This window comes from Hemitrygon akajei, chromosome 19, assembly GCF_048418815.1.
Source record: "Hemitrygon akajei chromosome 19, sHemAka1.3, whole genome shotgun sequence".
Taxonomy (NCBI): domain Eukaryota; kingdom Metazoa; phylum Chordata; class Chondrichthyes; order Myliobatiformes; family Dasyatidae; genus Hemitrygon; species Hemitrygon akajei.
The window spans coordinates 15,235,651-15,263,258 of NC_133142.1; the positions used below are offsets into that span (position 1 = coordinate 15,235,651).

General features: G+C 40.8%; 1 protein-coding gene across 1 annotated transcript in view; it reads left to right on the forward strand.

The window, feature by feature from the left end:
- syn2b (synapsin IIb) overlaps positions 1–27,608 on the forward strand; it is a 365,015-nt gene that overhangs the window by 61,567 nt on the left and 275,840 nt on the right. The gene's annotated exons all lie outside the window — the stretch shown is intronic.

The window sequence follows — 27,608 nt, forward strand, 5'->3', positions numbered from 1 at the left end:
AAAGTAGAAGAGAGCTTGCAATTTGTGTAGGCAGAAAGCAAAGTATGCAGAATAATAGAAAGTAGACATGAGATAAACCTTAAAGTAAAAGAGCTTGAGATATTCACATCAAAAGGAGAAACTTCAGGTCTGCGAAAAGAGAATGAGACATCAATGCAAATGTGAAGATATTTCCTACAGTGGGGGTTTCTAGGACCAGAGGGCACAGAATAGGTAGATGTCCCTTCAGAACAGAGATGAAGAGGGATTCCTTAAGCCAGGGTTTGGTGAATCTGTGGAATTCGTAGCCACAAATGGCCAAGGAGGCCAAGTTATTGGTATATTTAAAGTGGAGGTAATTGATTCTTGATTAATCGGGGCAGTAAAGGTTATGGGCAGGAGAATGGGGTTGAGAGGGATAATAATCAGCCATGATGATGACTCAATGGGCTGAATGGCCTAATTGTGCATCTATTGCCTTTTGGTGTTTTCAGTCGGGATGATGAATCTTGGGAATTCTCAAGCCCAGAGAGTTGTGGAGGTTGGATTATTGAGGGTATATAAAGAGAAAGTAGGATTTTGGCAGATCAGGGAGGTGAAGGCCAAGGAGAACTTGCACAGAGGAGGAGATAGAGATGGTAGATCAGCCAAGTGACCACTCCAGTTTGTATTTCTTTCTTATAGGGATTGAGTGGAGGGTAAGTGCATAAAAATTGTTCTGACAAATTAGATTAATAAAGTAATAATCATTGAAGATGATCAAAGATTGTCAGGTTTTTTTTATGCTGGCATGGAATCGTATGCAGATACTCAACTTCCAAGTAAGTAATTACAGATGTTTATATGACATCTTTGTTGGAAAATTACCAGGCAGCCATCATTTTCTTTTTCAAATATATAATCTATCTCGCCTTGATTATAAGGTCATTGAAGGGTCAGGCAGGCGGCAGCTTGATTGACCTTCAGCTAGTGATCACTTAGTGTTAATGATTCAATTCTTTAGGAGAAAAATAAGATGTTTGTTTGAATTGAGTGAAGAGCAAAGTGAGTATGAAATGTGAATGCAAAGGCTCAAACATTGTATGGGAAAAAACTTGGATGAAGAAAGTGCACAGTATGCAAATCAATACAACAGTCGTAAAAATAACTGAAATATACACTATACATACGTCAAGATAAATCAGTAAACAGTCCTAAGATTATAATTTGCACTGTTTGCATCTGTGATGAGAAACTTTGATCTAGTTTAAATGCAAAGGGCGAATTAGTGATAGAACATTTTCTGCTTTGTACATTTCCTAGATGATTTTATTTTCTTGTGTGCCATGTGAATTGGAGATAAAATGGAGAAATATGGCTACAAAATGATGTTCTAGTGTACTGCGCTATAGTGATGCATAGCAGCTAATCCAAAGGACTAACAATTCAGGGATCAGAGTTCAAATCCCATCATGGCAGCTGGTGGAAATTTAAACCGTTCTTCGCCAGATTTCAGATTAGTAAAAATGACAAGTCTGAATGATGAGAACCACATTTGGAAAGGTTTATAAAATTAGGTTACGGTGGAGTACTGTGTACAGCAGGGAGCACCACACAATAGGAAGGGTGCAATTCCATGAAGAAGATGCAGAAGTAATTCATCAGTGTGCCAGCCAGGATGGACTGCCTCATTTATGAAGAGAGACTGTATCGAATGTGTTTGCCTTGGACTGGAGTAAGATTGTAGGAAATTCCCATGGCAGAAGTGTCCAAGGCTAAAGGATATAGGTTTAGGTAAAGGGTTAAGAGGTTTTCCATCAAAGGATCATTAGAATCTGGAACGTACAAACGGAGTGAGTGGTGAAGGTAGGTAATCTCACTACATTTACTAAGTACCTGGATAAGCACTTGTATTGCCAAGGCATTGATGGCTATGGGGAAAGTGCTTGTAAACTGGATTAGACAATAGACAGTAGGTGCAGGAGTAGGCCATTCGGCCCTTCTAGCCAGCACCACCATTCACTGTGATAATGGCTGATCATACACAATCAGTACCCCATTCCTGCCCGCTCCCCATATCCCTTGACCCCGCTATCTATAAGGGCTCTATCTAACTCTCTCTTGAATACATCCAGAGACTTGGCCTCCACTGCCTTCTGGGGCAGAGCATTCCACATATCCACCACTCTCTGGGTGAAAAAGTTTTTCCGCAAAAACTTTTAGCAGAGGTAGGTACTGGAATGATACCAAGGGCATGTGATCAAAGTGCTCTTCTTTATGTTGTATACCAATAAATAAGATCTGTATGACCTAAACTACCAATGGTTCACCAACATTTCCTGGGGACAGAAAGCTGTCATTCTGACCCAATCTAGCCAGTGAGTTTGAAAGGTGGAGGAAGCTAGGGCTTTTCTTTTTGGAGCAAAGGAGGATGAGAGATGTACAAGATTATTGTGCATTGATAGAGTGCACTATCAGCACCCTTTCCCAAGGGGAGAAACAATGAATTTGATGGGGCATAATTTTAAGGTGATTGGAGAAGGGTATAAGGAGAACATCAGAGATACTATTTTTTTTCCAAACAGAGTGGTGGGTGCATGTAACACTCTGCCTGGGTAGTGGTACAGCCAGATGCATTAGGGACGTTTAAGAGCTTCTGAGATAGATACACGGTTGATAGAAAAATAGAGGGCTATCTCAGAGGGAAGCATTAGTTTGACCTTCGAGTAGGTTAAAAATTTGGCGCCACATCGTGAGCTGAAGGACCTGTACTGCACTGTACTATATTTGTCAACATGGAATGGAGAGCAAGTTTGTAAATCTATTGGGAGCAATGGACGTTTGAGAGTGGCAAGGGTGGAGCATTGTAGAGCGTGTGGGACAGGTGGTAGGGAGGGAGTCGCAGGGGTGGGGGATGGCACTGGTACAGACACACCCAGCCCTGAGACACCAGGCAAGGTCACCGGATTCCAAACAATTGCTTTATAGATCATTACAGAGTGCTTCTCTGGTGCTTCCATCTCCTTCCCCTTTTCCCAACCTTAATTACCCTCTCCCTGCTCCCCTTCCCACTCTCGGTCCACAATAGAGATCCATATCAGAATCAGGTTTATCATCACTCACATATGTCATGAAGTTTTTTTTTGCAGTAGCAGCTATACAGTGCAATACATAAAATTACTACAGTAAAGGTCTTGGGCATCCTAGTTATGTACCTGAGAGCTTTGCACAGTACTATGTGCTCTATGATCTATGCTCTGTGTACAGTACATATCTCAAAACCCATCCAAAGTTCATTCTGAAATGCCCAGAAGCCACTAACCTTGAGGGAAATGCATACTGGCCTTGTTAACATCACCCAGATCTGGAGTAACATAAAAATATGGAGATTGGCAATCAAAGACCTGCAGATGCTGAATATCTGAAATGAAAACTGACAATGCCAGAACTCCTCAGTGCGTCAGACAGAAGAGGTTTACATTTTGGGTCCAAGGCCCTTCATTACATCGAGGAGAGTGCAGACACCAGTTAGTTTCCAATTGCAGATGTGGTTGGGAAGGGGTGGATATGGCAAAGGAAAAAGCTTTAATAGAGTTGTGTCAGTGTTTGATCACACAATCCCAATGTCTACAAAGCTCTCTGAGTAAATTATTGAGGGGCACTAGAGAGAAACAAAACAAAAGGTTTTGTTGGATCAGCCATGATGAAATGGCAGAACAGACTCGATGGGCCAAATGGCTTAATTCTGCTCGTATCTTATGGTTTATCTAAAAGCTGTAGAAATGCATTCAGACCAGTTGCTGAGAGTTGTAACCAAGAGACATATCCTGAAAGTACCCATGTTGGAAAATCCCAGCTGAGCAGTCAGTAGTAAAGAATGGAAATTAATGACAGATGGATTGCTGTTATATGCGGAGAAAAGCTAATTACCTAAATTTGTTGGATTCAAGATTGAGTCTCGGAGGCTGCAACTTGGAGTTAGTGTCATGAAGCATGGAAGTGGGGCCCTTCAGAGTAGCTTGTCCATGCCAACTGTGTTGCCCAGGGAGTTAGTCCCATCTGCCCGCATTTAGCCCAAAGCCCTCTAACTCTCTCCTATACAGTACTTATCTAGATGGCTTTTAAATGCTGCTATGTGCCCACCTCAACCACTATTTCTAGTAGCTCATTCCAAACATGCACTGCCCTTTATGTAAAGAGGCTCCCCTATTGTCCCTTTCTCATCAGCTGCCTGTGGTTTTACACCTATTCCTCCTTGTTTGTAACACCCCTCTCCCTGGGGAAAAGACCCTGTCTATGCCCTTCATGATCTTCAATACCTCTACCAGGTCACCTCTCCATCTCTTACATTGCAGGGAATAAATTCCGAGATTACACAATCTCTCTCGTAACTCAGACCCCCAAATCCAACCAACATCCTGGTAAATCTTTTCTGCACTTTTTTCTAGTTTAGCCGTTATCTTCCTGGTAACAGGGTGACCAAAACTCTACACAAGCTTGCTCAGATGGAAGAAATCGGTCCACTTCAGTAGAGGAACTAATGAATTGAAGTACACTCTCAATGATTCAGGAATAGCCTCTTCTCCTCTACCTTCAGATCTCTGAATGAACCCATGAATATTACCTCTGCTTGGGTATATTTAAAACAGAGGATGACAGGTTCTTGATTAATAAGGATATTGAGGGTATTGGGAAAAAGGTAGAAGAATGGGGTTGAAGGGATAATAAATCAGCCATTATTGAATAGGGGAGCAGACCCAATAGGCTGACTGGCCTAATGCTGTTCCTGTGTCTTATGGTGTTGTATGCCAGTGATATTAAATCTGATTCTGAATTGTGTGACAATAATAAATAAAGCTCAAAGAAATGCTGGAAATCTGAAACAAATTCAATCTCGTTTATGAAAACAAGAAGAAAATCAGAAACCACTGAGAGTTAACAAGGCAACATATCTTTGCTCAGAAACAGGAGCACTATTTCGTTCCACAAGTACTGCATGACTTACAGGCTGTTTCGTGCAATTTCTGTCCTCTCTAATACTGTAATTAAAAAGCAATAGTTTGTCAGATTAAATCGTCTTTTCTTTCAACTTAACTGAAGGTCGGGTATCTTCTCAATGTATACACAGCATCTGCACTCAGAGTTTATTAACTATAATTTTCATTAAAATCCTGTACCTGTTCTAATAAATCCAAGCATTTTCCTTTGCTGCAAACCATCACACATAGAAAATGACATGCAGAATATTTCAGAAGAATAGAGAATTTTTGTAGGTTACTAAAAAGAAATTAGATAAATATGTGTTTGAAGAAGTTAATGGATTCAGTATTTGCAGATTAAGTACAGTAATCAAATAAAAGATATCTAGAGTCTATTCATGCCACAAAGGATATGATTTATATTTTCAGTTTTCCATTTTTCAGCTATTCCTCTGGAAATTTAACTCTATCATTTTGCCTATGATGTTGCTTTTTTCACTACTACGAGCATTTAAGCTGACAGTCAGGATTCAGTGTTCTGAATAATAGCAGCTTACAGTTGTTCCAGAAACATGACTTTTTAAAGACTCCAATTCAGTGTGTTTAACGAAACAGTTGGGGTGGGGTGGGGGGGGGGGGGGTGGATGAAGACAATGCTGAAATTTGAACCTTTAAATGATGACATCAAACGACTCGTAGTTAATTCCAAAACATTCTCAGACAGCTTAATATGGCAACTACAATGCATGTGACGCAAGAAGCTTCAGAGAGTTGTGGACACAGCTCAACATTGCGGGGACCTACCTTCTCTCTGTGGATTCTGTCTGTACTTCTCTCTGACTCAGGCAAGCACCAGATACTTCAGCCTGCCACCAAGTCACTTGGGGATTGTTACATAACAGAGACCAAAGAATGCAAGTACATAGTTTAGTTCCCTGAAAGTGGCAACACACGTGGACAAGGTGGTGGAGAAGCCATGTAGCACGTGTGCCTTCTTCACACTTGGATCACTGAATATAAGAATTGGGATGTCAGATTCACAAGAGATTCTGCAGATGTTGGAGATCCCGAGTAACACACACAAAACGCTGGAGGAACTCAGCAGGTCAGGCAGCATCTATGGAAATGAGTAAGGAACTGACATTTCGGGCCGAAACTTTTCATCAGGTTATGTCAGTGACATGGCCACCCTCTGGGTGAAGGAGCAATACCTTGTAATCTGTTTGGGTAGCCTCCAACCTGATGGCATGAATGTCTATTTCTCCTTCTGATTTGAAAAGAAATTCCATCCCCTCTCCCCTCTTCGATTCCATTCTGACTTTTTAACTTCATCTAACCTGCTTATCACTTACACCTCAGCCACCTCCCTCCCTTTCTCGCATGGTCCACTCCTATTAGATTCCTCCTTCTCCAGCTCTTTATCTTCCCCACCCACCTGGCTTCACCTATCACCACCTAGCTTGTCCTCTTTCCCCTCTCCCCACTTTTTTAATTCTAACATCTCCCTCCCCCCCCCTTTCAGTCCCGAAGAAGGATCTTGGCCTGAAACGTCGACTGTTCATTCATTTCCATGGATGCTGCCTGACCTGCTGAGTTTCTCCAGCACTTTGTGTGTCTTGCTTCGTGACATTGCACCTGGAAAATTGTGTGCAGTTCCGGTTGCCATATTATAGTAAAGATGTGATTAAGCTAGAAAAGGTGCTGAAAAGATTCATAAGCATGTTGCTGGGACTGGAGAGCTTGAGTTATAAGGAGAGACCGGATAGGCTGGGGACTGTATTCCCTGGACGCTCAAGGGTTTCCTTAGAGAGGTTTATAAAATCTTCAGAGATTTAGATAAGCTAAATTATCACAGAGTAGGGAACTCTAAAATCAGAAGGTGTAGTTTTATGATGGGTGGGGATAGTTTGTAGAAGACCTGAGAGTCAAGGTTTCATATAGAGGGTGCTGGGTATATGGAATGAGCTGCCAGAGGAAGTGGTAGAGGCAGGTATAATTACAGCAGATTCATGAATTAGAAAGTTTAGATCAGAGTTTCCCAACCTGGGGTCCATGGACCCCTTAATGGTATTGGCCCATGACATTAAAAAAACACGATTGGGAGTCCCTGACCTAGAGGGATTTAAGCCAAACGTAAGCAGATAGGATGCACTCAGGAAGACTCCTTGGCTGGCATAGACAAGTTTGATCAAAGGTTTTGCTTTCTGTGCTGTATGCCACTTGTTTTCATATTTGTAAAGCACTTTGAACCACATCATCCGTGTGATAAGTGTTCTAGAAATAATGTTTTTATTATTAATATTGTTATTATTATTACTATTCAACTGTCTCTATACCCAGAGGGGGAAGAGAAGGCAAAATGAGTCAAGTCTGTAACATCTGCTCTGTCTCTTTGAAATGTCCAGGGATGATTTGTTACACAAGCAGTGCAATATTAAATTACTGTTTTGTTGCTGTCAGATACAGGATGTAATATAATTTAATCAGTCTCAGAATCTAGTGAGCTGCTGTCTCACAGTGCCAGAGACCTAGGGTCAATCCTGCCCCAGGGAACCATTGTATGTACAGTAGTTTGTATGGTCTCCCCATTACTACCTGGAATTCCAAAGATCTGCTGGTTGGTAGCTTAATTGGCCCTTTAAAATAAAATGCCTGATTTGATAAGAATATTGGGAGAATTAGCAAACAGGTTAATGTAGGATGAGTGAATAGGTAGTTAATGGTCAATGTGAACTCATTAGGGCCAAAGGACCTGTTTCAGACCTGTATCCTTCTGTGGCTCTATGAAAGTTTACTAATGATTGGCTATAATAAGTCTTGGAGGAGGAGTATTGCTATTAGGGATTATTTTATCAGGATAGTTTCCTTTCAAGATATTTCGTACTTCCTGGAATTTAGAAGAATGGAAAGTGATCCCACTGAAATGTCCAAGATTCTTAAAGGATCTGACTGGGTTGATAAAGGCTGCAATTTAGTCAACGATCAAGGGTCATGGTCTCAGGTAATGGGTTGACCAATCAGAAAAGAGTGAGTAGAATTTTTTTTTTGACCGAGATAATAATGAATCTTTGGAATTTGTGACCCAAGGGGGTAGTGAAGGTTTGGTCACAACTGTATACAATATGAGCAGAAGTTGTTTGATTTAGATATTAAAGTAGTCAAAGGCTATGGGGTTAATGCAGGACAGTCATGCTAAAGCAAAAGACCAACCATGATTGTGTTGAATGACAGAGAAAACAGCTTTATTCCCACAAACATTCCTAAATTCAAAGGTATTATAGGATTATGGGCCAAAAAAAAGTTGGGACATGGGGACAAGAATCAAAATGAACCTATCAACAATCAAATTTTCCTACACTGTACTAAGGGATAATGGGGGAAAAAATAGAGGGTAAGATTCCCGTATGCTCTATTTCATTAGGGGTTAAGTAGAACTTGTCAGATGGTTTTCCAGCTCATTGTCTAAGGCAGGTATAAGGATGATCTAGAACAGGGGTTCCCAACTTGCTTTTATGACATTTACAATTTGGGAACCCCTGTTTTAGAGAGAGAGAGAGAGAGAGGTAAAGATGTTTTTCTCTCATCAATTGGCAAGGTTAAAACGTGCACCACTTGCACCAGATTTGACTCTTCCTTGTATTACTGTGATATTTTGATTTCATTGAAATTGCCTGCCTCGGGAGTAAGCTGATCCTGTGGGGTCTGCTCATTTAGCCACTGTTTAGGACTTTGTCTCTTGCACACAGTTTCACAATGTGATCAGGAATAAATTAATTCCATCATTACCATCAGGTATTCTTTCACATATCTCTTCTGTTGGTGAAACATCGGTATGGGATGCAATTAATTTGGGTCCAATTTTCACAGGATATGTACAACCAAATATTCAACTGGAATATTGTAACAGGCTGATAATGCTAACTGAACAGGGGACAGTTGGATGGGGGTGGGGAGGAAGCTCATTTGGCTCCACAAGAGCTCAGTTGCTATCCACAGCAGTAGCTCACAATTCAGAATACAGAACAGGATGTATGAAGAACAGGAAGGAAATTTATCTGGATGAAGAGAGAGTAACTGGGATTAGAAAATGGTAAGAAGGGTCCATTGGGACTGCAGCTAAGGGCAGCAGAGGTCCTGTCAATTCTTCTACTTGTAAATGGAAAAGAAGTATGTGGTGTTTCTGGCCCAAGCCTACGATACGTTTGAAGCCTCCAGTAACATACAGGCTTGAATGGATTGCATATCTTCTAGCCTGGAATGCCTATCAACATAAAGCTCAGTTTATTGCACATTTACCTGAGTAAGTGAATTTCCAGAGCAAACAACCCAAGCTGACATATCAGTTTTCATTTCAACGGCGCCAAGCTTTGATTTTCACTCAGGGCAAGAAGCTTATTTTTTTTAAATCACTTCTGTTTGAAGAGTACATATTTTGGTATTGACTTTGTCCCTTGGGCTTGACCTTGCAGAGAAGAAATCTCTTAATCCACATTCTCCATTGCGAAAGGCCTGGTTTCAAATGGAAATAATTGAATGTGCTTGACCATAAAGCAGGATAAAATACTGATTGCATAGCTCCCACAGGGGTAATTGTCTAAAGACGAGGCTTTGTTCTAACTGCATATCTAATCCAGTATCTATGTTTGCAGAGCATGTTGTCTTTTTTCTTGCTTCACCACTATTGCTGGAATGTATCCAGCAATGTTTTGGAGAGAAAATTACAGAATTGTCTCTTGGATGACTCATAGCTATGTGACTGTGAGATGAAGCCATTTAGGCTGAGAGGTAATTTCATTATTTAAAAAGAACACTTTTTGCCCAATCAATTTTTGCTGCTGGTATAAAGCAAAGATGTTTCTTGGCACATAAAACAATGGGATCATGATGGAATCAATCAAACACACAGCATGCAACAACTGAAATGCTTCAAAATCTTGGACCTACCACAGGTAAGCCTGAAAAATTGTTATATTTATAAATGAATCTGAGAAGCACAGATGCACCAGTGTAATCTCAGAATATGGCGTGAGCATTATGTGTCTCTGATGGACATCCAACCAAGAATTATTGTGAACAGCCCTGTCCACTGGAAAAGACAGGCCCAATGGAATCGTGTGCCGGATGTATGGTTTGAAAATCACCTTTGAGTGCCCCGTGGTACAGTTTGGTGGATTTCCTTACAGTGGCACAGGTAGAGATCGGTGTTAAACAAGTATGCGAGATGTCTTCATTCTACACAGAAGCCCTGGTGCTGTGTCTGAGGGCTGTGCCGCATGCAAAGCATGCATTAGCCCTGATTTTCTTTTTCCAAAAATAGCATTTTGCAAATGTATTAAGCCGCTTAGTAGAAGGTACAGTTAGTAAGTTCACAGGTCATGTGAAAATTGGTGGTGTGGATAGCAAGGGAGGCTGTCTAAAGCTATGACAGGACTTAGATCATTTGGAAAGGTGGGCAAAGTTGAGCAGATGGAATTTAATTTTGAAGTGCATGGTGATGCATTTTGGGAAGCCAAATGGAGATGGGACATATACATGTGATAGTAAGGTGCTAAGGAATTTTGATAAGCAGAGAGATCTAAGGGGCCCCAAATCCATACTGCCTTCAATTTAGCAATGCTGGTGGATAGGGCAGTGAAGAAAACATATGGCATTCCTGCCTTTATAGTTGGGTAGAATAATGGGATTTTTCTAAAACCCTAGTTAGGTTACACTTGGAGTGTTATGTACAGTTCTTGTCACCACACTCCAGGAATTATGTTGTTGCACTGGATAGAGTGCAAAGGAGATTCACCAGAATGCTGTCTGGATTGGGGAACTTTAGTTATGGGGAGAGACTGGAAAAGCTTGGTTTGTTTTCCCCCAAAGTCAAGTCAGCTGAGGGGTGACCTGATAAATGTACACTGAGGGGCATGTAGTATCCAGTAAAGTGGCCACTGAGTGTATGTTTGTGGTCTTCTGCTGCTGTAGCCCATCCACTTCAAGGTTCAACATGTTGTCCTTCGGAGATGCTCTTTCACACACCACTGTAGTTATGTGTGGTTATTTGAGTCACTGTTGCCTTCCTGTCAGCTTGAACCTGTCTGGCCATTCTCCTCTGACCTCTTTCATTAACAAGGTATTTTTGCCCACAGAACTGCTGCTCACTGGATTTCTTTTTGTTTTTCACACCATTCTCAATAAACTCTAGAGACTGTTGTATGTGAAAATCCCAGGAGATCAGCAGTTTCTGAGATACTCAAACCATCCCATCTGGCACCAACAATCATTCCATGGTCAAAGTCACTTAGATCACATTTCTTTCCTATTCTGATTCTTGGTCTGAACACAACTGAACCTCTTGACCAGGTCTGCATGTTCTTACGCATTGAGTTGCTGCCACTCGATTGACTGATCAGATATTTGCATTAACTAGCAGTTGTACCCCAGAAACTGCTTCTATTTCCAATAGTTTAATGAATCACAGTTTCCCTTCTCAGGACACTTTGTCTATAATATCAGTTCAAATCCCCAACCATCAGAATGTTTGTTCATTTTTAACCTTTTTAACCTACTCAAAGATTCATCTAAAACATCCCTCCCTCATAGCCCTCCATCTTTTTTTCTTTCAACCATATGCCTATCCAAGAGTTTCTTAAATATCCCTAATGTTTCTGTCTCTACCAGCACCTCTGGATCCATGCACTCACCACTCCGTATAAAACCCTCCTCTGACAACCCCACTAAACTTTCCTCCAATCACCTTGAAATTATGCCCCCTCGTGTTAACCATTTCTTCCCTGGAGATTATGAGAGACATAAGTTAGGTGGTCAAAATCCTCTTCCAAGTAGTTGAGGTGGTAGAAACGCATTTTGCTTAAAATTTGCAAGCACTTTCAAAGCAGAGTTGGGAATGGTTGTTGGCTCAGCAGATAGTTTAAAGTGAATTGGGAATAGCAATGGATGGAACAATGGAGTGAATCAGAATCGCGTTTTATCCTGATAAAGGGTTTCGGAGCAAAATGTCGACTGTTTACTCCTTTCCATAGATGCTGCCTGGCATATATATATCTGCATTTCCAGATTTCCTTGTGTTTCAAGTTTAATATGAGTGGCATATGTGTGAAATTAGTTGTTATGCTGCGGCAGTACATTGCAATACATAATAAAAACTATAAATTACAATAAGTATATGTACATATTTGAAAATTTAACTTAAATAAGTAGTGTAAAAAGAGGAAAAAGAAGTGAGACAACATTCACGGGTTCAATGTCCATTCAGAAATCGGATGGCAGAGGGGAAGAAGCCACTCCTGAATAGTTGAGTCGGGAATCAGAACCAATATTTTGTGAATTTTGTTCTTCTGTGGCAGCCAAAATATTTTTAAAAATTCAGTGCAAGCAAAGCATTAAAAACTGACAAGTTATAATGGGAAATAAAATAACTAAACAGTGCAAAAGATGAATATTAAGGTAGTGTTCTCAGACCATTCAAGCGTTGCCTGTTTGCTCAGCTACTCTAACACACCAGCTCTGTTTGTTCTGAGATTATCTCATCATTAGTGCTGTCACTTTCAGTGGTTCTGTATAATTAGTGAAGGAAACTGTCCTTTTGGTATTCATACATTTGCTAATAAGGGATAATTATCCTGACAGTCTCTGACTGACATTAACTTTAAAGAGTAGTTGTGAAAGTATAATCAATTCAAATTTATTGTATTTGTGTGAAATATTTGAAGAATGTGGAACTGCTAAACTGATTCAAACCTTTTGATGATTATAAAGAACAAAATCAAAGAATAACCACAGTTAAAATTCCATTCGTTCAGTTTGTACTTTGAGATGTTTCATGTGGTCTTGCCTGGAACCACTTAAAAGCAACTATAATTTATTTAGTATATTCTTTATCTTCCTTTGCTTTAAATGTACTGTGTACTTGCCCATCTCCTCTCAAAAGGTTCTTCTGAAATGGGGGTTCTTAACCTGGGGTCCTTGGATAATGATAGGGGTCTATGGCATAAAAAAGGTGGGAGCCATTGTTCTAAAACAAACTCTGAGCACATCTGTTGGAAGAGGGAAGGAGAGAAAAAAATCAAATTAGTTTCAAGTTGTTTGGGGGGGGGGGAGTTGATGGACAGGGCAAAGGGAAATTAGAGCAAGGTTAAGGTTGTACAGCTTTTGATGAGGATGTCTGGGTGATAGCGTAACGAGGGAGGGTTAAAGAGGGAACCTTCCTGTTAGTGCAAGTCGTTCTTTTCTTGCTTATTTCCAAATAGTAATTGACTTTGCCAGTAATTTACCATAATCCTCTTTGAATCCCTTCTAAGACTTTAAATCAGTGGTATGTTTTGGCTATCACGGAAATCATGGGATTTGGATTAATGCATAAAGTGGTGCTGTAAGATTAATCGTGATTCTATTGAATGGTAGGGTAGCCACAATAGGATCATGGCTACCCTTTTGAATGGCCTGCTCTATATCTTATACTTAGATATGTTTTATGTTTTAACAAGGGGGAATTCTTCATGTTGTGCTTATAAATTAAATTTAGCTGGTGCGGGAGGAGAAAATATGACCTTCCAGTGACTTTTGTAATTACATTTTCATTGGCGTGATTACTTTGAATTATGAGAATGCTTTTAGAAGTGTGGAATCTCTTTGCATCAGTGCTGAAATTGTAGATCCCTTTCCTTTCCATTCTTTTCTTTGCTTTCTGTGTTTGGTTTGCACTGTGTTCACTATCCTAACATCCCCTCCTTGCCGCCGTTTCACAGTCCTTCTGCAAGGGAATTCTGCAAGTCACCCTGCTCACTCAGGTCCCAGATACCCTGTGGAGAGGGAGTGAGTTGTTTCAATATACCACTAGCGGGAAACTGTAGTGAAAATTATGAAGGAAATTAAAGCAGCATAAGCAAAGCTAATGGAAGGAGCTCTGGCTCATGGCTTGTATGCTGTGTAAAATCGGCTTTACTAAATTATTAATAACAGGACTGAACAAGTCATTGAAATCTCAGAAGACAGTGATACTGCTGTCTCCTCGAATTATTGTCTTATTTCTGTAATGATTCTAATCTCTTTTGGGATCAGCACAGCCCAAATTTAAAAACCATTATCACTATTATGAAGCAGATTTTGCTACACATTAGTTAACGTACTATGATGGAGAGCACTCGTTTCCCACACAATCCTTGCCTTGTCACTCTGCTGTCATCGCACTGAGTATACCCGCTTTAAAGTCTTCCCCGGTATATCCTCGTAATGGGCCCTCAACCAAGCTGAAGCCTCATGTTGGCTTTATGGTGCCTTTCCAGCCACACACACAGGAACACTCCATTTCTTTGGCAAAGGGGATGCATATATGTTGTTTGTTTACTGTATTTTAGGAAGATTCTTCAGTTTATTTTGTAATATGATTGTAACTACATTGTGGGATACATCATATTCTAATCCACGTGTAGTCTTAAGTTAATGTTGTGGGTAACTTTGAGAGAGTGAGAGACAGATTCATTCACTCACTCACTCACACTAGATTGCACAGAGCTATGGTGTTTTCAGGTAGATACCTTTTTGTAAATTTTGCCTGTTTTCTTTTCACAATTATTGCTAATTTTGATATTCTGATGTACTTAATAAACACCTTTGCACTGCTAAGTGACTCTAGCCATTTTTCCTTCGGTCATGACCCATATAGCTAACAAACACATAGTGACATTTCCCACCTGGACAATAGCTTCACATTGTCATTATTCTATTTCATTCCTTTTATTAAAAAAATTAGCATTATCCTCATCCTACAGCCAATATTTAGGGCAACAGGGTGGTGTAGTGGTTAGTGTAACACTGTTACAGTGCCAGCGACCCAGGTTCAATTCTGCCGCTATCTATAAGGAGTTTTGACAGTCTCCATTCACCACATGGGTTTCCTCCCACATTCCAGAAAATGTGTAGGTTTATAGGTTAATTATGGGTGCAAATGGCGAGTATGTGCTCATTAGGCTAGAAGATTCCATGACCATGCAGCATCTTCAAATAAAATAAAGAATGAGTGACTGCTTTTGTGACATTTAATCACAAAATTCTGATTCCTGAATCCTACACTCTTCAGAGTCAAGGATCCAAAGACTTTGTTTATATAGATTTAATGGTGATTAATGACTCAGAAGTGTTTTTTTTTATTTGTTCAAAACCTATTTTATTCTGTGTTACCCTTTTATTATATTCTACATTTTTAAAAAAACTGTCAGGAAGGAAGCTAAAACTATTAATTCCATTAAGAACTTCACCCCAAATTACGGGTCTCGCAACTTTTTGGAATTGGTTTTCTAATTATGTAAGGATCTTCTGGTGATGATTCTTGTTCCTTGGAGTTTGATTGAGACAACTAATCATTTAATCATGAACCTGTAATTAACGACTTCCAAATACAGATAAGGGAATCTTACTCCATTTGGCTGAGGATTTAGCCACCAGCAAAAGATGATTTGTGTTCTGTCACAAGTAATTCTCTCTGTATCTGTTGCACAGTTTGCAACAAGTAATAGCATCAATGTAGAAGCACTGTAAATGTAGAGGCAAATGGAGAGATATGCCTTTATTTTTACATTTACTGCATTTATCAATTATCTCGTGAAAGGTCATGCATTTGTCTTCACTTTGACCTACATCATCTTCAGCAACATGATTATTTTTGCTTTAATTTTATTCAGTAGATTGTGATTTATGATCATTTCCATGCTGAATTACACCGCATCAGAAATTTGATTAAAGCACCTGGCCAGCTACCGAGGATGCATTTTCTGTGTCACAGGCATTCCTGATGGCACCATCCCCTTTGCTACACTCATTTAGCACATTCCTGAGATTAGTCATCGCTCACTAATCTCTAGACTATTCCCACACACAAACTAACCAGTTCCAATCATCATGCCCCTCTGTCCCACTCAGATGTAGGAGCCCTGTTTCATGACCTCTCTCATCTCTCCCGCCCTAACACCAAACCACAATTCCTCTTTATCTCGGCCAATGATCCATATCAAAACACTGCCTAACACATAATAATCAGTTTTATGGGGGGGTGGGGGGGTGGTTGGTTGTTGGAAGATAGATGCCTGTGAGCCGGAGACTTTAGACACACAGGAAATGCTGGAAGTACTCAGCAAGTCAGACAGCTTGCGTATTTAGAGGGGATACGGCCAAAGTTTTGGGCTAAGACACTTCATTGGGACTGAAACAGAAGAGAGAAAATGCCAGAATAATAAGATACGGTGAAAGGAAGGAGCAGATGATAGGTGAGGGGGAAGTGGGTGGGAGAAGAGAATTAAATAAAGCTGGCAGATGATGGGCAGATGGAGTAAAGGGCTGAAGAAGGAGGAATCTAAGAGAAGAGAATGGACTGTGGAAGAAAGGGAAGAAGAAGGAGGAGGAGAACCAGAGGGAGAGGATAGACAGGTGAGGAAATGAGAAGAGGCAAGAGGGGAACCAGGAGGATGGAAAACAGAGGAGGAAGGTTGAAGGTTAACCTCTCCCTTGTTGGAGATGGTCATTTCCCGGCATTCTACTCCACTTACAGCACATACCCTGAAAGTTATTCACCTCTTACTGTGTGTCGCCAGGGGATTGTTCATTTGTAGAGGTGTTGCAAGTGGAATCATGCAGTCATCAGCATACTTGTAATGGAAGAAATATCATTCATGAAGCATCCAAAGGTGGTTGAGCCTTGTCCCTGAAGAATTCAAAGTATATTTATGATCAAAGTATGTATACTTTATATAAGTTTGAGATTTGTCACCTTGCAAGCAGCCACAAAACAAAGAACACCAATAAAACCTGTTTAAAAACAAAAGACACCAGTGTGGGGGGAGGGAGAGAGAGAGAGAGAGAGAGCATGCAAAAATAAAATCAAGCAAACAGCATTCAGAACTGAAGTTCACGCCAGGCACCACTGCAGCCGATTCAGAAGTCCACTAGTTTCAGGCCACAAACCCCGTGGAGCAGTGACTGGCCCTTCTCTTGCTTCTGACCCCAGCACCTCAACCATTTCAATCTGGCCTGGTGCTTAAGTCATCCAAACCTCGTGTTGTTCCTTGCCCATGGACTTGAACTCCATTGCCTCGATACGTCCAGTCCCTGACCTTTCCAATTCAGCTCAGCTCTTAAAACAAGCAAACCTCAGATTTTTCCTCACCTCGCCTCTGGGGCAGGGATAGTTGACCTCTAACAACTTTTAAACATTTTCCTTTGAGTTGTGACTCCGGCCACCTGATGCCCATTGACTGTTTTTGTAGGCAGCTGTGAGCTTGTGTTCACTGCAAATATCCTTTTATTGAGCCTTACTCTGTGCCCACTTTAAACCTAAAAATTGATGAGCAGTAGTCAGTGATGCCTTTCAACAATCCCAAAGAAATGTAGCCATTTTTATTGTCAATTTGTAATGTTTTCACAAAGGCATTAAGATGCATTGTATCTACAAAGAGGAATGGTCTACTTGAAAGGAAGTACACTTAAATTATTTATGCTGCCAGGCTATGATAATAAAGATACCTTTCCAAATATGAGATCACCTGACTGTCCTGTCCAATTAGGTTCACAATGTGAACAAAGGCACAGATAAACAGCTAAAAGCTTGTTCCTGTTGAAAGATGCACTAAAGTTATCAGAAGGTTTGGGGCCAAGGTCTCAATCTAATTAAGTAGAGGTTAAGCCTCCACGAGCTGAATGGGCCACTATAGCTGCCAAAAGGCATTAAGTATATTGTAGGAGCCATGTAGTATGTGTTGTGCATTTATTATGTGTATTATTGGTAATTAGTCATGGTGGGGGTGTGGTAAAAGCGAAGGGGAATAAGTTCCGTATTCATGCTTATTTCATGGCAGTTTGTACCATGGGACTGGTGGAGGTCATATTTTTGCTGACCAGTGAGAAATGCTCAGGGTTCAATTCCTGCCACTGCTTGTAAGGAGTTTGTACATTCTCCCGTGACTGTGTGCGTTTTCTCCAGGTGCTCCGGTTTCCTCCCACAGTCCAAAGCTGTACCAGTTAGTATGTTAATTGGTCATTGTAGGTTTTTCCTTGATTAGGGTAGAATTACATTGTGGGATAGCTGGGTGGCACGGATCAAAGGGCTAGATACACCAATTCCACACGCTATCTCAATAAATAAACTATTGAGAAGTGGATCTTTTAATTCATATTTGTCCATTTAGGAGCAATAACTAGATCAAACAATAGCAAAGAACAGAATAAACAAACACACAAAATCTATTCCTTATTAGATTCATTGTACGCTTGGCTCCTTTATTAGTTTAAAAAATTCAGCAGGTATGCAGGAAGACCAGTGTGAAAGGAATGTAATTGAAAAGCATAATCTAAAAGCTTCAAGCTTCAAAGTAAATTTATTATCAAAGTATGTATAGTATATAGCAGTATATACTACCCTGAAGCTAATTTTCTTGCGGGTATTTATAGTAGAACAAAACTACAATCAATGGAAAAACTACTCTCAAACATAGTCTGGCAAGCAATCAACATACAATCTGTGCAAATACAGTTTGTGGATGAAAGGTTACAGATATATGAATGGGAGAGAAGAAAGCATTTCCAAGACAGGCACAGCCATTTCCCACTGGGAAATAGAACACATTTACAGCAAAAATCAGATCCCTGCTGAAACATTGCTGAAGGGGTGGTGAGGGAGTTACATGTTACAAGAGGAAGCTTTCATCCAAGTTGAATGTCAGGTATTCAAGCAAAGAATGAAACATTCTCCACTTCTTTCCCCTCCCCTCTCTTCCGCTCCCTCTCACGCAGACATTAACATGCCACACTGACAGAAAGATTCATGTCCACAGAAAAGAGACAGTGAAACAGCATGTCCAATGAACAGTCCACCTAAATCTAAAAATCCACGGCGTTTGTAGTTCCTTGGCAGATAGAGGGGAAACAAATCCAGTCAACCATTGCAAAGCAGAGCTGGCACTTCAACATTCTTTTTTGCAGAAAGCATTAATATCAGAAGAGCTGGAAGCTAATTTTAGATTAAGCTTTAAATAAAAAATAAAAAGGAGAAATCATCTTAGGAATTGAGCTATAAAATGATGCAGTATTCAAGCACTGCTTGTTACTAAGCTTTCTAATATATTTGATAATTTTCTAAGAAAAAGATCATAAACTGAATCAATGTATGTCCATCAAATGTGTTCCAAAATACATCAAAGTGTAATATCATACAAACTGGCATCATTTATCATGCATCCTGCTCCTTGAAATGTACCTTAGGACAATTCCATGGAATATTTGTTCACTGATTGCCACTGGCTTCTTTCAGACTCTTCCTTGTCTTGTTACTCAAATATGGAAATGGTCACAATTTTTTGAATTGAATATCTCAGAAATGTAGACTGGCTATTATTTTCAAATTGGTTCTACGACAAAAGCAAGCATGTTTTTCATTCTTGGTTTTTTCTGTTATGATATCCCATGCAAAACATTTTGCATGATGCTGGTAACTGCCTCAAAGAAGCTTTTGAATTGAATGATCTTTATTGTCATTATACATAGGTACAATGAAACTCTGTTTAGCTTCCTCTCAGGCAATCAAATCAGTAGATAAAAACAAAATAGTAATAAAAAAAACAGTATTAAATAGATAAGTAGCATAAAATAAGTTACAGCAGCACCAGAATGTCACAGTAATGCACAAAGTGCTGTTAGTGCAAGTATTTGAGTCCTTGTGTGTGCTCACAGTTTCAGTCATTGTTCTGTGGGAGTGGTGTGATGAAGGCCACAGCTCTGGGGTAGAAACTGTTCCTCAGTCTATTTGTTCTGGCTTTTAGTGTCCTGAACCTTTTGCTCATAGGCAGCAGACCAAACAGGGAGTGGCCAGGGTGTGTGGTGTCTCTGGTTATGCTGATTGCTTTCCTCCTGAGTCTGCTGGAATAGATGGTGTCCAGTCCTGGGAACTCCACCCTGACAACTTGCTGGGCCACCTTCACCACGCGATGCAGGTCTTGTCGCTCAGTGGCTGTGCAGCTGGCGTACCACAATGTGGCGCTGTTGGTCAGGATGGTTTCAGTTGTGCTTCTGTAGAAGTTAAGCAACAGCTTTTGTGGGAGTTTGGCCTGTTTCAGCTTTCTGTGGAAGAAGAGTCTTTGTTGTGCCTTTTTTACAAGCAGCGAGGTGTTGGTGGTCCATGTCAGCTGTTTTGACAACATAACTCCAAGGAACTTTAGGTTTTCCACACTTTCCACTACCTCTCCGTGTATATGGGGGGTGGGGGGTGTACTCTGTCCTTTGATCTCCTGAAGTCAATGATCATCTCTTTTGTTTTAGAAGTGTTAAGGACCAGGTCATTGTCCTTACACCACTCTGTTAGATGATCCACCTCGAGTCTGTAGGCTGTTTCATCCTCGTCCGAGATCAGGACAACCACTGTGGTATCGTCCGCAAATTTAATTATGGAATTGGAGGTGTAGATGGGGGTGCAGTCATGTGTGAAGAGTGTGTAGAGCATAGGGCTCAGCAAACAGCCCTGCAGGGTGCCTGTTTTTCAGATGAGGGTGGTGGAGGTGGGATTACCAACTCTGACTTGCTGTGGTCGGTCTGTGAGGAAGTCCATGACCCACGAGCACAGGGAGGAACCAAGGCCAAGGGTGTTCAGTTTGCTGACCAGCTTATGGGGGATGACTGTGTTAAATGCAGAACTGAAGTCCACAAATAATATCCTCACATAAGTGTTTGGTTCCTCTAAGTGAGTCAGAGCAATATGGAGGGCTGTTGTGATTGCATCCTCTGTGGAGCAGTTTGCCTGGTAGGCAAATTGGTGTATGTCCAGATCAGGTGGGATTAATGTGTGAGAGCACAAGTCTCTCAAAGCACTTCATGGCTATGGGTGTCAGCGCTACATGACGATAGTCATTCAGGCACTTCACAGCTGATTTTTGGGCACTGGGATGATGATGGAGGTTTTAACGCATGTTGGAACAACAGCTCGTTGCAGTGAGAGGTTAAATATACTTGTAAACACCTCAGCAAGCTGGTTGGCACATGCTTTCAGTACCCGGCCGGGCACTCCGTCTGGGCCATCTGCCTTACTCGCATTCACTTTCCTCAGGGTGGATCTCACCTGATGTTGCTTAAGGACCAGTGTTGACTCATCGTCAGGTGGGCTGATGAGTGGAGCAGCCTTCTCCCTCCGAGTATCAAAGCGGGCAAAGAACTGGTTTAGGACATCAGGCAGAGTGGCGTCATCATCTGGCAGCAGATTATTGGTTTTGTAGTCTGTCAGCAAAAGCAGTCTGTAGTTTGTGAGCAAAAGAATGAACCAAGTTATTAGACAAGGCGAATGTGGTCTGCAAAGTCTACTGTAGGGACTGCTGCAAATGTTATGTCAGCCAGACTGGGAGAAAACTATTCACAAGGATCCATGAGCATCAACTGGCTGTAAAACTCTCCCATGAAGGTCAAGAGGGGCACAAATTCAACTGGGCATCAGTGAAAGTTATGGCGCAAGCAAGCATGCGGCATGCAAGAGATTACCTAGAAGGGTGATTTTCTGTGAATAATTCTGTAAACAAACACAGAGGCCTCGATCCTATTTGTGAGCCAATGCATGAGAAATTCCAGATCAAAACACACGGAGTTCACCATGTAACCAACCAGGAATGAGATTTCCCCTCCACATCACAATCGTGCTTCCGAAATGAAGACTAATTAGCTGATTGGTAAGTATATAAAGGCCAAACATTCGGAGGGCACATCACAATTAACAGCACACTGACGATGTCTCCTCAAATGGTGATGAAACGTTTGTAAGTGAATTTCCAAGATCAGAGAGCAGACCATCTCAACCATCAGCCACCCGAGCTACACACTTTCTGAATTTTGTGACCCATTGATTGTAGCATTTCGAAAGGGGGCCAATACTGGTTCTCCAAGTGTTGGCACCTTTCAGTTTGCAAACCACTATCCTTACACTACCATCATTGAGCTAGGCTGGAACTGGACAGAATATGCAACCAGTAAGGAAGGGCCTGAAATTATTTTTGTGTTGCCCAGTGCAACACTGAAGTCCAGACTCCAAAACACCATATTCACAAGTTTCCACCTCCCCACGATCATCCCTAGCCTTGTACTCCCTTTTCCCCTTGGTATTCCGACCTTGTGGACTACCTGATACTGGCCAGTCATCTGCTCGTGCTGCTGATCCAGAGTTCCAGCATCCCGGGCTGCGTCCTGACGTCTGGCACCGCCTGGGCGAGTCCGGATATTCTCCCCATGATTGTGTGTGAGGTACCTGCTTCCTCCCACAACCCTAAGTCTGGCCATTGCAAATCATTCCTTGTGTGCCACTGAGTAGCAGAAACTGGAGAGAAAGAGATGATGGGAATATGAGGAGAATCAAATGGAATTAGTGTAGGGTTAATGTAAATGGATGCCCGATGCTCGGAGTGGACTTGGTGAGCCAGAAGGAGCGTTTCTGTGCTCTGACTCTGTCAGGGATGGCATTTTCAATAAAGGAGACAAAGTTGCCTCTGGTAACTGCCTTCCCCCTTCCTTCTCAATCTTGAAGAAGGGTCTCAGCCTGAAACATCGACTAGCTATTCATTTCCATAGCTGCTGCCTGACCTGCTGAGTTTCTCCAGCATTTTGTGTGTGTGTGCTGCTTTGGATTTCCAGCAACTGCAGAATTTCTCGTGTTTATGATCTGGTAACTGTTGAGGGATCTAGAAGGGAAAAGTCACTTACTGGTCTCTTTCTCACCTGCTTCCCTTCAGTGGGCAACGAACGGCTGTAGATCCATCGGTGTCACAGACAAATACAGCACAGATATAGGCCCTTCAGCCCATTGAGTCCATGCTCACTGTGGTGCGCACCCCCCCCCCCCCAGCTAGTTCTAATTTCCTGCAATCGGCCCATATTCCTCTAAGCCCCACTCCTCCAGAGGCAGAGTATGCAAGGACTTCATTGTACAATGGTTTCAAGAGAAATTCAGGGAGCAGTAAGAAAATTATCTGTGGGCTTTAATGAACTTATTAAAGCCTTTGTTGCTACCAACTAGAAAGGAAGGCAGAGTATTTTTCTCAAATTCAGTTCCTCAAAGAAATTTGTCCCCAACTAGCTCAAGCATCATGACAGCATGCAAGCTATGAACTGGACCCACAGACTGATGTAAAACAAGACATTATTGTTCCCACAATATTTTTTCAGAATTTTTTTACCACAATGTTATATCTCACTTTCAACAAACCACATAGGAGTGGAGTTAAGCGTAAGAACTAATGGGAAGCTATTCATTCTTATGGCGATGTATTCCTCAGCTATAGTCACCCCAACCGCAGTGGTTGAGCTGTTGATATAGATAATGCTTTCACCTATGTGTTATAATGTGAACAAAGTGGACAGAGAAACACTAAAGCTAGTGGATGTAGAAGTGTTTTACTCAACAAAACCAAGCAGTAAGCATCATATTGTGACACTCTCGGAAGAACAGGCCTCCCAGCCTAATATTATGTGACATTTTTGTATGCTGAAGATCAAAAGTAGCAGAAACAATTCTATAGTTACAATGTATTTACAATGCTCCCTTTGAATTTGCATATAGTTTTCATGCTCCTCCTCCTTTGCACCCACACTTCAGACACCCAAAATGAATGTTAATCTGGATTGTCTGGTTTGCAGTCAACTCCAGTCTACAGCTCCAGGAAAACCATTGTTTAGGGCTGCATTTTAAATTCAATCTACAATCCACATTCAGGTCAGAAGGCTGATTGCTGGTGAAATTAATATTTTCTTTATACCCTAACACTGTGCATGCTCATTAATGCTTTCACCAAAGTGTGTAAGAGTTTAGTACTTGCTCTAAAATTCCACATGACAAAGGTGGCCTTTCAAACTGTACCCACTGACCCTGCGCAATGCTACTCTCTGGCAGCAGTGAAAATATACATCATTTATTTGTGCCCTGGGTATAACGTGAAATATATAATAGTCCGCAACTTTAATAGTTACTATCCAAAGTACAGGGCAGCATCTGTATGCTGGTAGGAGGTCTGAAGCACAAATTATTTGATTTCTTCCTGTATATAAATACTATATAAATATTCATTTGAGTCATTTTCAGTAACCAGGAATGAATTTGATGTTCCCATATGTTTCTACATATTAAATAGCCCTTTTGTATATTTAATATAATGGGTACACCAGACGTCTGTGTTCATATAATTATGTTAAAGTAATTGTTTATATTGTTGCATAAATCAATGTAGTTCATTACTTCATTAATTAGCATTCATTAATTGCAATGTTTCTGAGACTCCTAACTAACTATTTTTGCTTCGTATGACATTTATTAAGTTATTTGTGCAACTTTACTTCTCCAGAAGTGACACGAAGGCTGCCGCGAGTGAAATGAAACTCTCTGCTGCAGATCCCCAGACAATATTCAGCTTGCCAACATTGTTGTGCATCAAAAACCACAGATGGTATGAAGTGCGGCTTTATGGTTAAACAGTAACCTCTCAGAGGGTTGTGGGTTTGGGTGTGAGTCCAGATGACTAGGGACAAAGCTGTGGACTGACAGTCCCATCATATACTGAGGGAATGCTGCTCCACAGGAGATGCAGTCTTTAATTAAATATATATGCATTGAAATAATAGCACAAGATACTTATGAAATTGGAACTTTAAAAAAGAACACATTTGCGATCTTATTTAGTAAATTAAATATTGACAATATAAAAACAATATTACAACCAAATTTACAGCATTCTAAAAGAGAGTTCTAGAAAAGTACAGCACAGAAGTAGGCCTTTCAGCCCATCTAGTTTGTGCCAAGTAATTTAAACTGCCAACTCCTATCGATCTGCACCGGGACCATACACTTCCATACCCCTACCATTTATGTACCCATCCAAATTTCTCTCAAATGTTGAAATATAGCCTGCATGCACTAGTTGTGCTGGCTGGTGGCTTGTTCCACATTCTAACCACCCTCATGTTCTCCTCAAACTTTTCACCTTTCGCCCTTAACCCATGACCTCTACTTGTAGTCCACAAAGCAATTTCATTCAGCTATATTAATGATTAGCCGGCTGGTGGTGTAGTGGCATCAGCACCAGACTTCAAGCTGAGCAGTCCTGTGTTTGAATCCAGCCGGCCCCTTGCACGCTTTCCATCCAAACTGGGTTGAGCGTCAAGCTAACAACTCAACTTTGTAAAAAAACAGTTAAATGCTATGGAAATGGCAAAGATGCTGCCCAGTGCACCACAAAGTGCGAAAAGGAACAACAACTACATTAACTAGTTAATTACTTCAAAAAAAAAATCATCATTCCAAAATTAATGTTATTCAAAGTTAAGTTTATGATACTTAAAAAGCTTTGTACTAGAGAGAAGCTAATGTGAAATCATCACAAAATTGTTTCCAAAAGAATGACTTTACAAAAAAAATTAATAGGAGCTTTTTGATTTTTGAAATCTACTGAAGAGCAGGAAAAGTCAGTGCACCTGCCTGAAACACCGATCATGTATAGTGAAAACACAAGGTAATTTACAAGATTGGATATGTAGTTAGATAACACTTTTATCTTTAGCCATTTACCCTGTGGGAGCTATGCAATCAATACTTTATCCTGCTTTGAGTCATGTCTATCCAATTATTTCACTTTGAAACCAAGCATTTCAGAATGGAGAATGTGGATTAAGAGATTTTTTTTTTCTCTCTGCAAGGTCAAACCCAAGGGGCAATGTCAACACTTAGATATGTACTCTCCAAACAGAAGTGATCTTTTGAAATAACCCTCTTAGCTATAGGAGAAATGAAAGCATGGTTCCATTGAAGCAAAAGCATTCTAGCTGATATGTCTATTTAGATTATTTGTCATGGAAATTCACTGGAACAAGTAAATGTCCAATAAGTTGGGTTGTATGTTGATGTGTATTCCAACCTAGAAGATGTGATTCCATTTGAGTCTGCCATAGAACATGGAACAGTACAGCACAGGAACAGGCCCTTCAGCCCACAATGTTGTGCTGAGCCAAATAGTAATCAAATGGCCAACTGAACTAATCCCTTATGCCTACACAATAACCACATCCTTCCATTTTTCTCACACTCATGTGCCTATCTAAACATCCCTTAAAAGTCAGTAATGTATCTGCCTCTCACCACCAGCCCAAACAGCACATTTCAGGCACCCACCACTTTGCATTTAAAAAAAACTTGCCCCTTGCACCTCATGTGCAATTACCTCTCTCACCTTAAATGCTTGCCCTTTGGTATTAGACAAACCAAACCTGGGAAAAAGATGCTGTCTAGTCTATCGATAACTCTTGTAGTCTTATAACTCTTGAGATCTATCAGATCTCCCCTCAGCCTCTGCCGCTCCAGAGAAAACAAATTGAATTTGTCCAATCTCTCGTTACAGCCTGGTAAATCTCTTTCTGCAGTCTTAACATCCTTCCTGTAATTGGGCAACCAGAACTCTGTTCGCAATACTCCAGATGCAGCCTAATTAGAGATTTATCAAGCTACAACATAACATCCTGACTTTTGAACCCAATGCCTTGGCTAATAAAGGCAAACATGCCATCTTATTTCTTAACCACCCTATCAACATGTGTAGCCACTTTCATGGAGCTATGAACTTGGACCCTAAGATTTCTCTGCTCCTCAACACAGTTAAGAGTCTTACCTTAACAATGTACTGTCTCTTTACATTTGACCTACCAAGGCACAACACTTCACATTTGGTTGTGTTAAGCTCCATCTGCCATTTCTCCATCCATATTTGCAACTGATATCCTTATATCCCACTGTATTCCTTGCCAATCATCTACACTATCCACAACTCCACCAATCTTTATATCTTCTGCAAACTTACTAACCCACCCATCTACATTTTCATCCACTTATTCACATGACAAACAGCAGAAATTCTTAGGACACCACTTATCACAGACTTCTACCTAGAATAAGTCCCTCCAACCACTACCCCCTGTTTTCTATGGGCGAACTAGTTCTGAATCCAAATGGCCAATTCACCATGGATTCCATGCATCTCAGTCTTCTGGATGAGCCTCCCATGAGGGAACTTGTCAAAGGCCTTACTAAAGTCAATGTAGGCACCATCTACAGATCTGCCTACCTTCGTCATCTTATCATGGTTGATTTATTATCCCTCTCAACCCCATTCTCCTTCCTTCTCCCCATAAATTTTGACCCCTTACTAATCAAGAACCATCATCCTCCACTTAAAATATAACCAATGACTTGACCTTTACTTCAAAATTCCCTAGCATATCAATACTCGTCCATATCCTTTTACTAGGTAAATACTGATATAAAGTACACATTAAGAACCTCGCCCACATCCTTCACATCCAAGCAAATGTTCCTCTCTTTATCCTTTGGTGGTGCCACACTCTCCCCGGTTATCCTTTTGCTTTTGTTGTATGTATAGAGTGCCTTGGGATTCTCTTTATGGCCCCACCTCATTTTCCCAATTCTCTTCTTGGCATCTTTCTAATCTTCAACGGATCTGATTGATTCTAATTTCTTAAGCTTTACATACTTTTCCTCTTTCCTCTTGACTAAATTCATCACCTCTTTCAACATCCAAGGTTCTCTTACATGCTATCCTTGTCTTTCCTTCTGACTGGAATATAGCTGTCCTGCAGTCTGTGCCGTTTGGTCTTTAA